The following is a 15,525-nucleotide window of genomic DNA, read 5'->3' on the forward strand; positions in this document are numbered from 1 at the left end:
TTAGTGGATCTTCGTTATTTTGTTCCGCTTCCTGACATGGCTCAGGGAGTCTCCTGGATCTACATATTTGTCTCCAGCAGCTGCACTGTGGGTTTCGCAAACCCGTGAGGTGGCCAGTAGGGTGGATATCACCAGGTAATGTGCTGTTTATTGTTTGTCCTGGATATTTTGTAGACAATTGCTACAACACTAGTGCGTGTGTTCATGAGGATTACAGCAGGACACCTCTTGATTGGCCCCTCATCTTCGGAGTGAGAGCTTAGATATAGCTCGGTGTTTTCCTCGTCGTCGTAACTGCTTTCTTGGGTGTGACAGCTCTGAAATGTTATTACAACTATTTCAGGTGTAATTTATATTATTTTGTATTGTTTTTTTAAGTGTTCATATCCGTTGCGTTTGTTTTTTTGTAAGTTTGTTTGGAGGCATTGCTTTCCCAACTTATTATAACTATCTTTGCGTCTAGCTTTATAAAGTTAGGTAGGAGGTTTAAGGTTTTATTTCTTGTTTTATGATCTTCTCCTTCCTTCTTCCTTTAGTATAATTTTAGGTAGAGGTTGATGATTAATAGCCAGCTTTTCTTTTCAATATAAATTTTGATTACCTACGTAATAGTCTATGTTAGGAATTAGTATTTAGCTTTAGGGTATTACGTGAACAGTATTCATTTATTAAGTGCTAAAAATTGTTTGTACTTTTGTTGGAAGTAATTTCCTTAAGGAAAATTTGTTGTGTTCAATTTCAGTTCTTGTGTAATAAATATTGTTAAGTTTTTTTTTGTTTTTTCATTGTTGCCTGGTTGATATTTCTGTCTGTGTCTGAAAACGTCTACTCCAGAGCCCATGTCTTTTCTGTATTGAGCCTGGAAGTTATGGTCTCAGCAAAAGAGCCGTAACATATGTGGCGACCTTGCCAGGATTCTGGTAAAAGACACAGTCAGTATATTGACCGGTAATTTTGGCAGCGGGAGGCTAATTTGGCAATATTTATTTCTGTAGTAAGATACCTGACCCCTGTAGGAAATATGGATGATTTTGAGTTTTCACCTGCTGAATTTTTGGGATCGGCAGATTGCCTGAGGCATTTGTCGGTGTTAAACAAAGCCCATTTGGTTAGTTGTGCGAGGTACTTGAATATTACGTTCAGGAGTACAGATACTCGTAAACAAATTTTGAGTTTAGTTAGGCAAAAGGTAGATCAGGAGTTTGGTGAGGCTGCGAATTTGGTAAATGTAAATGAGAGTGAGAATGAAAGTGAATTTGAGAATACATCAGTTTCAGGTGAGGAAGTGAGCATTGCTGCAGGTTTGACTTTGTTCGAAGATCCTCCTCGTACAGGGATTTTGTACGAAGGACCTGTTAACCCTACTTATGATCGTTCTAATAATCCTTTTGTTTCTGATGAAGCTGTGGAAGAAAATGTACCTCTTGTGGCGGAGTCTAAAGAGGCTTTTGAGTTCAAACTGATAAGTAAGAGAATCGAATTAAGAAAAGTAGAGTTTGAAGAGGCTGAGAGGGGAAGGAGCATGAATTAAAAATGGCTCAGATAAAGTTGGAAATGGCAAGGTTGACAGGAAGTGATAACTTGGTTAGCTCCCTAATCCCATGTTTAGCGAGAGGTTTAACATGAGTGCGGCACTCAAATTGGTGCCGGTTTTTGACGAGGCAAATGTCCCAGAATTCTTTAGGGCATTCGAGAGGGTAGCGTCTCATTTGTCTTGGCCCGCTGACATGTGGACCTTGCTTATCCAGTGTAGGTTGGTGGGCAAAGCTATAAAGGTATACAATGCTTTGGACGATTCGGTGGCTAGGGACTATCATAGGGTTAAGTCCATAGTTTTGAAAGCGTATGATTTGGTGCCCGAGGCCTACCGGCTTAAATTTAGAAATTCAGTTAAAACTCCAACTATATCTTTTGTGGAGTTTGCTCGAATGAAGAGGGAACAGTTTTACGAGTGGTTGAAGAGTAGGCAGGTAATTTCGGTAGGTGCTCTGAAAGAATTGATCCTCCTGGAAGAGTTTAAGAAAGCCTGCGGGGGAGAGAATTGAGGGTGCATTTAGAAGAGGTTAAGGCTGACACTTTAGATCGTGCAGCCCAAATTGCAGACGAGTTTGTGCTAACCCATAAATCAGAGTCTAGGGATTTCCAAGCACGAAGTCATAATAATCCCGATCCCAGGTCACCTGATAACAGTAATAATAATCGACTTTCTTCCAGGAATTCTAATAATTCATCATTTAGGAATAATAATAGCAATTTATCTTCTAACAGGAACCAAAACAATGTTGGATTTTTTCAATCAAAATAAGGGTTCAAGAAATTTGGTGTCTCAGGGTTCCAGGGTGATTAGTAATTCCCAAAATAATAATAATGGTAATAGGGGTAATTTTGTAAATTTTAATAACCGGAATTTCAATGATAATAGGAATTTACGTGATGTAACTTGTTACTGGTGCAATAAGGTTGGTCACGTTCAGGCTCAATGTAACGCTCGAAGGAAATACATTCAGCAGAATAACAATTCGTATAGTCCTGTGTCTCTGGTTGCAAATGGCCCTATAAAGTCTCCTGTTTTTGTTTCGGAGCCGAATGATGCCTGTAAGAATAGGATTGGTAATAATGTTAGTGGTAAGGACGGTGTTGTGAAACCCGATGATGGAAATTTGTGACTCAAGTATAATAAGTATATCTGGCCTGGTAAAATTGTAAATGATGATAAGGTTTGCTCGGTAAGATTTTTAAGAGATACTGGGTCCGCTCGTTCTCTTATTTTGAAGCAGTTGCTTAGGGATTTGATTAAACCTACTGGTAATTTTGTGATATTAAGTGGTTTCCCAAACACTGTATTATCAGCTCCATTGGTGAAGGCCAGGTTAGTTTTTCCTGGATACGACAGGGTAACTGAATTAGCGGTTGTGGATATACTTCCTGTACCAAATATTGATGGTATACTGGGTAATGATATGCTGGATGAAAAAGGTAATGAATTATTCCCAATTCTCTCGATACATGCCTACCCTGTAGCTGTGACTACCCGTGCTGCGGCAAGGGCTGGTGATTTAATTAGCAATGACACTGAAGGTGATTTAAGGTTATGTAATTTGGATGTAGAAGTAGAGAGACCCGGGTCCGTAGAAGATAGTTGTAATGTTAGTAGTAGTTGTGATATTCCATTTATGAAACCTGATTGGGATAGGCATGTTTTTGTAAGAGCCCAGAAGGAAGAATTCAACTTTGAATTGGGTGATGAGTCTGATCTAACAAGACCTAAGTTTGTTTTAATTAGGGTTTATTATATAGGGTGAGTCGTCCTTCTGTGGATGATTTGGATCAAACCTCAAGACTTGAGCAAATTGTAGTACCTTCCAGATTTCATGAATTTATTTTAAATGTCTCATTGTGATTCCTTTGCAGGTCATTTTGGAGTGGGGAAAACTTTTAAGAAATTGGCAGAGAATTATTGGTGGCCTGGTATGAAATCATCGGTAAAGAAATTTGTGAAAAGCTGTGAAATATGTCAAGTGATGGGTAAACCCAACCAACCGATTCCTAAAGCTCCTTTAAATCCAATACCAGCTATTGGGGAACCATTTTCGGAGCTGGTCATTGACGTGGTTGGGCCTTTGCCCAAAACAAAAACTGGGTTTATGTATATTTTAACTATTATGGATCGAGCTTCTAGGTTCCCAGAGGCCTTTCCAATGAGGAGTATAACGTCTAAAATTGTGTTTGATAAACTGGTTGAATATTTTTCTAGGTATGGTCTCCTCGTGTTATTCAGACCGATTGTGGTACGAATTTCACGAGTAAGGTATTTAGGGGTAAATGTGCTGAACTGGCCATTCAGCACATTACCAGCGTACCTTATCATCCGGAGAGTCAAGGGGTGGTGGAGAGGTTTCACCAGACCCTTAAAACAATTATAAAGAAGTATTGTTATGGAAAAGGAAACGAGTGGGATAAGGCTCTCCCATTCGCCCTTTTGCTATTCGTAATCACCCAAATGCGTCTACAGGTGTAGCCCTTTTGAGTTAATTTTTGGGCATAAGATACGGGGTCCGTTGGAGGTTCTGGGTGAAATTCTTAGGTCCGAGCAAAAAGGAAAAATGAAAATTGGTGAATTTATGGATGGTTTGAGAAATAGGTTGAATATGGCTTGGGAGTTTGCCAAGGAAAATTTAAGTTCTTCCCAGGTTAGAATGAAGCAAAATTTTGATAGGAAGACTAAAACCCGTTCTTTTGAGCCAGGTGAATTGGTATTGGTTCTCAGCATGGACCCTGATAATTTTTAGATAGGTATAAGGGTTTGGAAGGTTTTACGTAAATTATCTGATGTTAATTATGAGATTGAAGCTCCAGGAACTCGGCGTAAGTGTAAGGTGTTCCATATTAATAGATTAAAATCTTATCACTGTAAAAATGTAGACCCCTGGCTATTGTATATGAAGAACCTGTAGTTGTAGATACATCTGTGTCAGTAGATGATTTTGATGATTTATTAGGTCAGGTACCTTCAGATGCTTTGTTGGATAATCTGCAAAGTTTTGAAGGTCTTAAAGAAGGGTTAAAGCATTTGAAGGTTACTCAGAAAAAGGATATGTTAAATCTAATTCATTCGTTTTCAGATGTGTTTAGGGATTCACCAGGTCAAACTAATTTGTTGGTTCATGATGTGGATGTGGGAAATGCCACTCCTGTAAAGCAAAGTCCTTACAGGTTGAACCCCACCAAGCAGGATATTGTAGAAAAGAAATAAAGTATATGGTAGATCACGACCTCATTCAGCCTTCGGTCAGTCCATGGAGTTCACCCATTGTGTTGGTTAAGAAGTCGGATGGAAACTTCCGGATGTGCGTGGACTACCGTAAGGTGAATGTTCACACCAAAAGTGATTCGTTCCCACTTCCTAGGATTGATGACTGCCTTGATCGAATTGGGTCTGCCAATTTTATTTCCAAGTTAGATTTGTTAAAGGGTTATTGGCAGGTCCCTTTGTCTGATCGGGCCCAAGAAATTTCTGCATTTGTAACACCTTTTGGGTTATATGAGTGCAAAGTAATGCCATTTGGTATGAAAAATGCGGCATGCACTTTTCAAAGGTTAATGAATAGAGTGATTTGCGGTCTAGATGGTACTGCTATTTATATAGATGATTTAGTAGTTTATAGTGATGACTGGGATACACATTTGGTACGGTTAAGGAAAGTCTTGAATGCATTGAGAAATGCAGGTCTCGTGGTAAATCTTGGGAAATGTGAATTTGGGAAAGCAAAGGTAATTTATCTGGGACATGAAGTCGGTTTGGGTCAAGTAGCCCCAAAGCAAGCGAACCTTGAGGCTATTATGAACCTTAAGAGTCCTGTTAATATTCGGGAGGTCAGAAGAATTTTAGGTATGACTGGGTATTACAGAAGGTTCATTAGAAATTTCGCTGACCTTGCTCAACCTTTGACCCAGCTTTTACAAAAGGGTCGTAAGTTTCTTTGGACGACTCAGTGTGAGGAATCATTTAACAGTTTAAAATCTATACTAATGACTAACCCCATTCTATCCTCCCCAAATTTTCAGAAGCCGTTCATTGTGGCTGTTGACGCCAGTGATGTGGGAATTGGAGGAGTGTTATTTCAGCGTGGAGAAGATGGGGAAGTTCATCCCACGTCTTACTTCAGTCGTAAGTTGATGGCGGCCGAAAAGAGATATTCGACCATTGAGAAAGAAGCCCTGGCTTTGGTCCGAACACTGATTCATTTTAAGCCTTATATAACTAATTTTGCTTTTCCCATACAGGTATGGACGGACCATAATCCTTTGGTTTTCATCGAGCGTATGAAGGGGCTAACCAAAGAATCCTTCGCTGGGCCTTGCAATTACAAGAGTTTAATTTGGACATCAGGCACGTGAAAGGTTCCGAAAATAAGATACCTGATGCCCTTTCTCGAGGTTGAGTTGATCTGGGTTGTGGGGTGTGCTGAAGTCACTAATTGTCGTCCGGTCCAGCCATCATTATTTTTACGCTATGAAGACTGGAGGTTGCGAGAATAACCCACAGCTCGTAGCCATAGTGGATGACACCCCTCTTGTATATTTTGGTTTGTATGTCTACATGAGCATTAAGTTTTTCTCAGCTTTTATTATTTTTATGCTATAAATGCTGAGTGTTGCGAGTCTAGCCCAGAGCTTGTAACTGATATAAATTGCTCGAGGGTTGGTTTGAATTTTTCTGAGCTCATGTCTCCTGCCCCAACTCAACTCTCTTCAAACGCATATGTTGGATAATACATTACTTAAACTTGTACCTTGAATGTTTTTTTTTTTTTGGTCTGATACTTAATTTTTCTTTTTCAGCTTTAGAAGTTGTCATTTTGGTATCTAGTTTGATTGTAGCCTAATAATATTTCTTGCAGGTTTTGTATGAAAGTGTGTTGACTGGAATGGCTTGTATGAGTTTAGCTTAGTTTTATGAAATGGTCGATTTAGTGCAGGTGATGGTTAGGATTTATGGTAAAATGTTATTAGCAGTGTTGATGTTGGTCATTTTCCTTTTAGGAACACATTTTTGATTTAAGTTGTTTGTGGAATTATATAATTAAAAATTTTTTTTTAAATAAATTTTTTTCGGGGAGGAAGGTATCAGGTTTAACGTAGTTTTTTTTCTTGATATTTTGCTCTTAAGGAAATTGCTTTCATTTTATATTAATAAAGTTTAAATTAAGTTACTAGTTTCCTTAAATTAAGTTTAGTTTTAAGGTTAAATTTAAGCTTTTTGTGCAGGGTTTGTTTTTAGCCTTCAGCTGTTTTTGGAAGTGCTGTTTCTCCTCCTCCCCGCCAGGTGTTTAAGTGATAGTGCCATTTTTGACGCTCTTTATATTTTTATTTTTGGGCGTGTGACGTGGACCCAAAGTGTCTTGGGGAGTTCGGGTTAGTAGGGCGACCCACAATATTGCTGCAGACTGCTTGGTTGGAGACGTTGTGACCGTATTCTTGAGTGTTAAAACTTGCACTCCTTCGGCTTCTGTTTGGATTTCTCCAAGGACCAACATAGCCTTGGTATATCAGAGGTGTCCTCTGATTAGTGGATCTTCGTTATTTTGTTCCGCTTCCTGACATGGCTCAGGAGTCTCCTGATCTACATATTTGTCTCCAGCAGCTGCACTGTGGGTTTCGCAAACCCGTGAGGTGGCCAGTAGGGTGGATATCACCAGGTAATGTGCTGTTTATTGTTTGTCCTGGATATTTTGTAGACAATTGCTACAACACTAGTGCGTGTGTTCATGAGGATTACAGCAGGACACCTCTTGATTGGCCCCTCATCTTCGGAGTGAGAGCTTAGATATAGCTCGGTGTTTTCCTCGTGCATCGTAACTGCTTTCTTCGGGGCGTGACAGCTCTGAAATGTTATTACAACTATTTCAGGTGTAATTTATATTATTTTGTATTGTTTTTTTGTAAGTTTGTTTGGAGGCATTGCTTTCCCAACTTATTATAACTATCTTTGCGTCTAGCTTTATAAAGTTAGGTAGGAGGTTTAAGGTTTTATTTCTTGTTTTATGATCTTCTCCTTCCTTCTTCCTTTAGTATAATTTTAGGTAGAGGTTGATGATTAATAGCCAGCTTTTCTTTTCAATATAAATTTTGATTACCTACGTAATAGTCTATGTTAGGGAATTAGTATTTAGCTTTAGGGGTATTACGTGAACAGTATTCATTTATTAAGTGCTAAAAATTGTTTGTACTTTTTTTGGAAGTAATTTCCTTAAGGAAAATTTGTTGTGTTCAATTTCAGTTCTTGTGTAATAAATATTGTTAAGTTTTTTTTTTTTGTTTTTTCATTGTTGCCTGGTTGATATTTCTGTCTGTGTCTGAAAACGTCTACCCAGAGCCCATGTCTTTTCTGTATTGAGCCTGGAAGTTATGGTCTCAGCAAAAGAGCCGTAACATATGTGGCGACCTTGCCAGGATTCTGGTAAAAGACACAGTCAGTATATTGACCGGTAATTTTGGCAGCGGGAGGCTAATTTGGCAATATTTATTTCTGTAGTAAGATACCTGACCCCGTAGGAAATATGGATGATTTTGAGTTTTCACCTGCTGAATTTTTGGGATCGGCAGATTGCCTGAGGCATTTGTCGGTGTTAAACAAAGCCCATTTGGTTAGTTGTGCGAGGTACTTGAATATTACGTTCAGAGTACAGATACTGTAAACAAATTTTGAGTTTAGTTAGGCAAAAGGTAGATCAGGAGTTTGGTGAGGCTGCGAATTTGGTAAATGTAAATGAGAGTGAGAATGAAAGTGAATTTGAGAATACATCAGTTTCAGGTGAGGAAGTGAGCATTGCTGCAGGTTTGACTTTGTTCGAAGATCCTCCTCGTACAGGGATTTTGTATGAAGGAACTGTTAACCCTACTTATGATCGTTCTAATAATCCTTTGTTTCTGATGAAGCTGTGGAAGAAAATGTACCTCTTGTGGCGGAGTCTAAAGAGGCTTTTGAGTTCAAACTGATAAGTAAGAGAATCGAATTAAGAAAAGTAGAGTTTGAAGAGGCTGAGAGGGGAAGGAGCATGAATTAAAAATGGCTCAGATAAAGTTGGAAATGGCAAGGTTGACAGGAAGTGATAACTTGGTTAGCTCCCCTAATCCCATGTTTAGCGAGAGGTTTAACATGAGTGCGGCACTCAAATTGGTGCCGGTTTTTGACGAGGCAAATGTCCCAGAATTCTTTAGGGCATTCGAGAGCCAAAGCGTCTCATTTGTCTTGGCCCGCTGACATGTGGACCTTGCTTATCCAGTGCAGGTTGGTGGGCAAAGCTATAAAGGTATACAATGCTTTGACGATTCGGTGGCTAGGGACTATCATAGGGTTAAGTCCATAGTTTTGAAAGCGTATGATTTGGTGCCCGAGGCCTACCGGCTTAAATTTAGAAATTCAGTTAAAACTCCAACTATATCTTTTGTGGAGTTTGCTCGAATGAAGAGGGAACAGTTTTACGAGTGGTTGAAGAGTAGGCAGGTAATTTCGGTAGGTGCTCTGAAAGAATTGATCCTCCTGGAAGAGTTTAGGAAAGCCTGCGGGAGAGAATTGAGGGTGCATTTAGAAGAGGTTAAGGCTGACACTTTAGATCGTGCAGCCCAAATTGCAGACGAGTTTGTGCTAACCCATAAATCAGAGTCTAGGGATTTCCAAGCACGAAGTCATAATAATCCTGATCCCAGGTCACCTGATAACAGTAATAATAATCGACTTTCTTCCAGGAATTCTAATAATTCATCATTTAGGAATAATAATAGCAATTTATCTTCTAACAGGAACCAAAACAATGTTGGATTTTTTCAATCAAAATAAGGGTTCAAGAAATTTGGTGTCTCAGGGTTCCAGGGTGATTAGTAATTCCCAAAATAATAATAATGGTAATAGGGTAATTTTGTAAATTTTAATAACCGGAATTTCAATGATAATAGGAATTTACGTGATGTAACTTGTTACTGGTGCAATAAGGTTGGTCACGTTCAGGCTCAATGTAACGCTCGAAGGAAATACATTCAGCAGAATAACAATTCGTATAGTCCTGTGTCTCTGGTTGCAAATGGCCCTATAAAGTCTCCTGTTTTTCTTTCGGAGCCGAATGATGCCTGTAAGAATAGGATTGGTAATAATGTTAGTGGTAAGGACGGTGCTGTGAAACCCGATGATGGAAATTTGTGACTCAAGTATAATAAGTATATCTGGCCTGGTAAAATTGTAAATGATGATAAGGTTTGCTCGGTAAGATTTTTAAGAGATACTGGGTCCGCTCGTTCTCTTATTTTGAAGCAGTTGCTTAGGGATTTGATTAAACCTACTGGTAATTTTGTGATATTAAGTGGTTTCAAACACTGTATTATCAGCTCCATTGGTGAAGGCCAGGTTAGTTTTTCCTGGATACGACAGGGTAACTGAATTAGCGGTTGTGGATATACTTCCTGTACCAAATATTGATGGTATACTGGGTAATGATATGTTGATGAAAAGGTAATGAATTATTCCCAATTCTCTCGATACATGCCTACCCTGTAGCTGTGACTACCCGTGCTGCGGCAAGGGCTGGTGATTTAATTAGCAATGACACTGAAGGTGATTTAAGGTTATGTAATTTGGATGTAGAAGTAGAGAGACCCGGGTCCGTAGAAGATAGTTGTAATGTTAGTAGTAGTTGTGATATTCCATTTATGAAACCTGATTGGGATAGGCATGTTTTTGTAAGAGCCCAGAAGGAAGAATTCAACCTTGAATTGGGTGATGAGTCTGATCTAACAAGACCTAAGTTTGTTTTAATTAGGGGTTTATTATATAGGGTGAGTCGTCCTTCTGTGGATGATTTGGATCAAACCTCAAGACTTGAGCAAATTGTAGTACCTTCCAGATTTCATGAATTTATTTTAAATGTCTCATTGTGATTCCTTTGCAGGTCATTTTGGAGTGGGGAAAACTTTTAAGAAATTGGCAGAGAATTATTGGTGGCCTGGTATGAAATTAGTATTTAGCTTTAGGGGTATTACGTGAACAGTATTCATTTATTAAGTGCTAAAAATTGTTTGTACTTTTTTGGAAGTAATTTTTAAGGAAAATTTGTTGTGTTCAATTTCAGTTCTTGTGTAATAAATATTGTTAAGTTGCCTGGTTGATATTTCTGTCTGTGTCTGAAAACGTCTACTCCAGAGCCCATGTCTTTTCTGTATTGAGCCTGGAAGTTATGGTCTCAGCAAAGAGTTGTAACATATATATATATATATATATAATATATATATATATATATATATATATATATATATATATATACATATATATATATATATATATATATATATATATATACATATATATATATATATATATATATATATATATATATATATATGTGTGTGTGTGTGTGTGTATGATTTAAATAAGGGATTTTGGGGTGTCGTCTGTATTTGTGATTTATATATACAATTTGACGTTCTGTCGAAGGCTTTTTCTGTGGTGTACGTATATATATATATATATATATATATATATATATATATATATATATATATATATATATATATATATATATATATATATATATATATAAATATATATATATATATATATATATATATATATATATATGTGTGTATATATATTATATATATACTGTATATATATATATATATTATATATATATATATATATATATATATATATATATATATATATATATATATATATATATATATATATATATATATATAGAGAGAGAGAGAGAGAGAGAGAGAGAGAGAGAGAGAGAGAGAGAGAGAGAGAGAGAGAGAGAGAGAGAGAGAGAGAGCTGTTAAGTAACAAATACAATGATATTTAATTTCAAATTATGTGGATGTGGATTAGCGTGAGAGAGAGAGAGAGAGAGAGAGAGAGAGAGAGAGAGAGAGAGAGAGAGAGAGAGAGAAACATTCAGTACCAATCGAAGACCTTTTTTTCCACCAGAGAAGTGTTGGTGTGAGAGAACGAACGAGGGACAGCACGTCTCTCCGAGCTTTAGCCATTTAAAAGACCAGCGATGGAGAGTATATCGTCAATTAAATACATTTGAAAAACAGATTTGAAAAACAGCTTCTCTATCTTGGAGTAAATAATGACAGACTGAATAATAATAATAATAATAATAATAATAATAATAATAATAATAATAATAATAATAATAATAATAAATAAAAGAGAGAGAAGAGCTATTCAGAAATCACTGGAGCGTTATTTTCGTCACAAAACGGTTTTTGTGTGTTTGTGTGTGTATGTGTGTGAGAGAGAGAGAGAGAGAGAGAGAGAGAGAGAGAGAGAGAGAGAGAGAGAGAGAGAGAGAGAGAGAGAGAGAGATCATTAAAACAATATTTGTATTTCAAAGAGAGAGCGACACAGGTACAGCATAAATTCTATTAAGTAGAAAAGCAATACCTGTATTAATGCGGCAATTCATAACCTTGACAACCGTCCAGTGTTCCTGACAAGCGTAATGTGCTGTTCCGTAACGGAAGAGGCCATTAACGATCATAACGGGAATAATTACACGTTAATCATCATTGCAGTGCCTCCTGTGAAGAGAAAGGGAGATAAAAAGGTGTGGTAATAATAGTTTGTGATTTGCATAATTTCTCCATCGTTCAGATCTTAATGAGAGCAGGAGGCATTTTTATATCAGCATTCCTGTTAAACCTTTAATATACAATGTTCTTAATTATCTTCTTATGGTTTTCGCGTAACCCAGTTAAACCACTGAGCGCAAGGCCATATGTGAGTCAAGGCCAAGACACAAGATCCCCCAGGGAAAGAAAGAGGAGAGAAAAAAATAATCCCCCGCAAGTAAAAACTCACCCTCTAATATCACCACTGGCCGCTCGCAAGCAATAAATGCTGAAGACACAAAGCAGGTACGGATGCCTGTCTCCAAGCAGAGACACCACCCATCGACACTTCTCTGCCCGTTGTCTCCATGCAAAAAAACCTAACTCAGCAACAAGTGTATGGGCGCGTTACCATGCAAAGAGCTTCTCCCCCGACAGCACAACCCATTACACATATCCACATTATTCAGTCCCACAACAATTAAATAAGTGGAGAAAAATAAGACAGGAAAAAGGGGAGAAAAAGAGAATCTCAAAGCGATTATAACGAAAATAATAGCGAGCTTTTTTCCCACTTGTATCTCAGCATTGTAGTGAGTCCGCGATCCCGACGCTCACTAGGATATAACCGCACTTTACTTAAAAATATACAAATGCACAATCACGTCTAAGAACATAGTAAAAATACTCGACACCCGATAATCGGAGCTCCACTCTAAATCACCCACTGAAAAAGACTGAAGTCACATATCATTCAGCCCGGTTGCTTCTACAATGACATGCAAAGCCACCAATATGCCCCGGGATACCAACTGCTCCGAGATAAACCAACCGATAACGCCCTATTAAAAGTACGTATTTATAATGTATACCTATCTCCTACTTTAACATCATCCATACATTCTCTCTTCGGCGTGGATTCAAACCCGGAAGTATCTATTTTTTTCACCGCTTAGCCACCACTGTAAACGCGCTATAAAAGGTGTTTTATATTTTATCTACCTTGAGAAGATGTAAAAGAAGTCTTGGTAGCGCTGGCCTGCATCCCCCCTGCCGAGTGTCGCATCTCTCTCTCTCTCTCTCTCTCTCTCTCTCTCTCTCTCTCTCTCTCTCTCTCTCTCTCTCTCACGAATTCTAAGAAAATCTACACCTAAACTGATGTGTATAAATCAAACCTGGCATACAAAAATAAACTTTATTTTGCAAACCCAACATGATACCAGTTAAACAAAAGATAAGCTAAGCATATTACTTAACCACCACTTCGAACGTCAATAAAACATAAGTGATAACAAAAGAGAAACCAAATTTCCTTTCCTCCACCCCCGTCATTAAGTTCTCCATATTAATACCAGGGTCAGTAAATCAAAGTCCAAACTAAGACAAATGTCTGAACAGTCATCTAAGTCAATGCCCATGCTTTTGCACAACTGTGTGCGTCTTCATCCATGAAACATCTGCCAACTGGAAAAACATACCACATTAAACCTTATATAAAATAATGTGGGATAACTCCCAAAACAAAAGGAAATGTGTAAACAATAAAAAAAGAAACAAGGACATAATAGAGATGATAAAAATACATGGCAAGGTACTGAATGTCAACTCACCCCTTCAATATGTAATTGGAGCTTCAAATTTCACTGTCTTTCCCCAACATCTCCTTCAACAGCAATGAAACATTTTCTCTAACGAATGGGAATTCCAATTCCCAGCAAGTCCAACACATCCTTTAGATATGGCTTCATGCCTCTCAATGAATCCCTTTCACGAAGATCCATTGCACCAAGCGTCTTTCACAATGTACACATGGACATACACTTCATTGGGCACACCTAGAAATCTGGCTCAAACCCACCAAATTTCCAGACGCTTTTCGAACTAGAGCGCTGACAAACGGAACTTTCCACCCATTCATGAGACACTCCCATGTATTTAGATCCAAGGTGACTGTACCCGAATTGCTGATCTTCACAGGTGAATATATGCTCAGCACTGAATTCAGAAACATGCATCCCCACTTGTGAAGTTTGTTAAACATTGCGAGAGACCATGTGTCGTGAGCATGTACACTCGGCAAGGAAAGTGAGGATACAGTTTTTTTAAATCTTCGGACATATGTTGCTCAATAATGCGACATCTGGCAACTTTAGAAAGGGGAGGAGCTTCCGTCTTATTGTGTTTGTTTTTTGCTTGACCTCTTATAACTTTCAATCATAGTCTACGATAATGAAATCATTGATACTTAAATGCAGTAGTAAGTTTCTCAGTATTCGTTCAAGTTGTAATTTGCAACAACAGTTCTGAGCAAAATAAACATTTTTCGACGTAACTTACCAAGAAACCTTACACAAATGAATTTATGACACCACATTGAACGGAATGCTTGCATAATCGGAAACGCGATCTTCCATAATGAAATCAAGAGTTAAATTTGAGCAATGTCCAACGAAAAGGAACGAATGCATTGTTATGATGAGAGAGAGAGAGAGAGAGAGAGAGAGAGAGAGAGAGAGAGAGAGAGAGAGAGAGAGAGAGAGAGAGAGTCTGCTGTTGTGTAAGCCTAGGGCCTATATGTACTGTAGAGCTAATTTCATTATTTTTTTCTTTTAGAGAATGAGCGATACTATATTTGTAAAGTAGTTTAGCAATGGAGAGAGAGAGAGAGAGAGAGAGAGAGAGAGAGAGAGAGAGAGAGAGAGAGAGAGAGAGAGTTGCTGTTGTGTAAGCCTAGGCCTATCGGTAGAGCTACTCATTTCATTGTTTTTTTTCTTTTAGACTTGAGCTACACTATATTGGTATAGTATGTTTTAGTAATGGAGAGAGAGAGAGAGAGAGAGAGAGAGAGAGAGAGAGAGAGAGAGAGAGAGAGAGAGATAAACTATGGCAACGTCAAGAAACATCCAGTTACTTGTGTTTTCCCCAGGAAGCTCCTGCGCTGCCCTTCACATCATAGAGAACGCCCTTGCGGATTTAAATAGATTTGGTCAACCTACCCTAGGTGTCACAACATTTACTGCCATTAATTCCAGCTGACTTTTAACACCGTGAAATACAAACATGAATGTGTAAAAATTAAAGAAATTATCATTACCTCGTATGATGATGCAATAATAAGCCTGTTCATAACGGAAAACGAGTAAATATTGCCGTTCTGATGAATAGTACTACACCGAGATATCCACATACTATCTTTTAGATCTCTATGAACGAAGTCATCTGAGAAATTCTGATTACTTCGTACATGCATGGTGTTTTTAAGTATCTGAACGTTTTTGTTTTTTAGATTTAACATATATGATATAATTTGCATTGTATTTTCATATTCTAGAGTAAATTTACAGAGATTATGTGTTTTCTGTAAGAAAAAAATTGAAATTCGATGAACGAAATCTAATGAAAACTGTATCT

This window comes from Macrobrachium rosenbergii, chromosome 26 (genome assembly GCF_040412425.1).
Source record: "Macrobrachium rosenbergii isolate ZJJX-2024 chromosome 26, ASM4041242v1, whole genome shotgun sequence".
NCBI classification, from domain to species: domain Eukaryota; kingdom Metazoa; phylum Arthropoda; class Malacostraca; order Decapoda; family Palaemonidae; genus Macrobrachium; species Macrobrachium rosenbergii.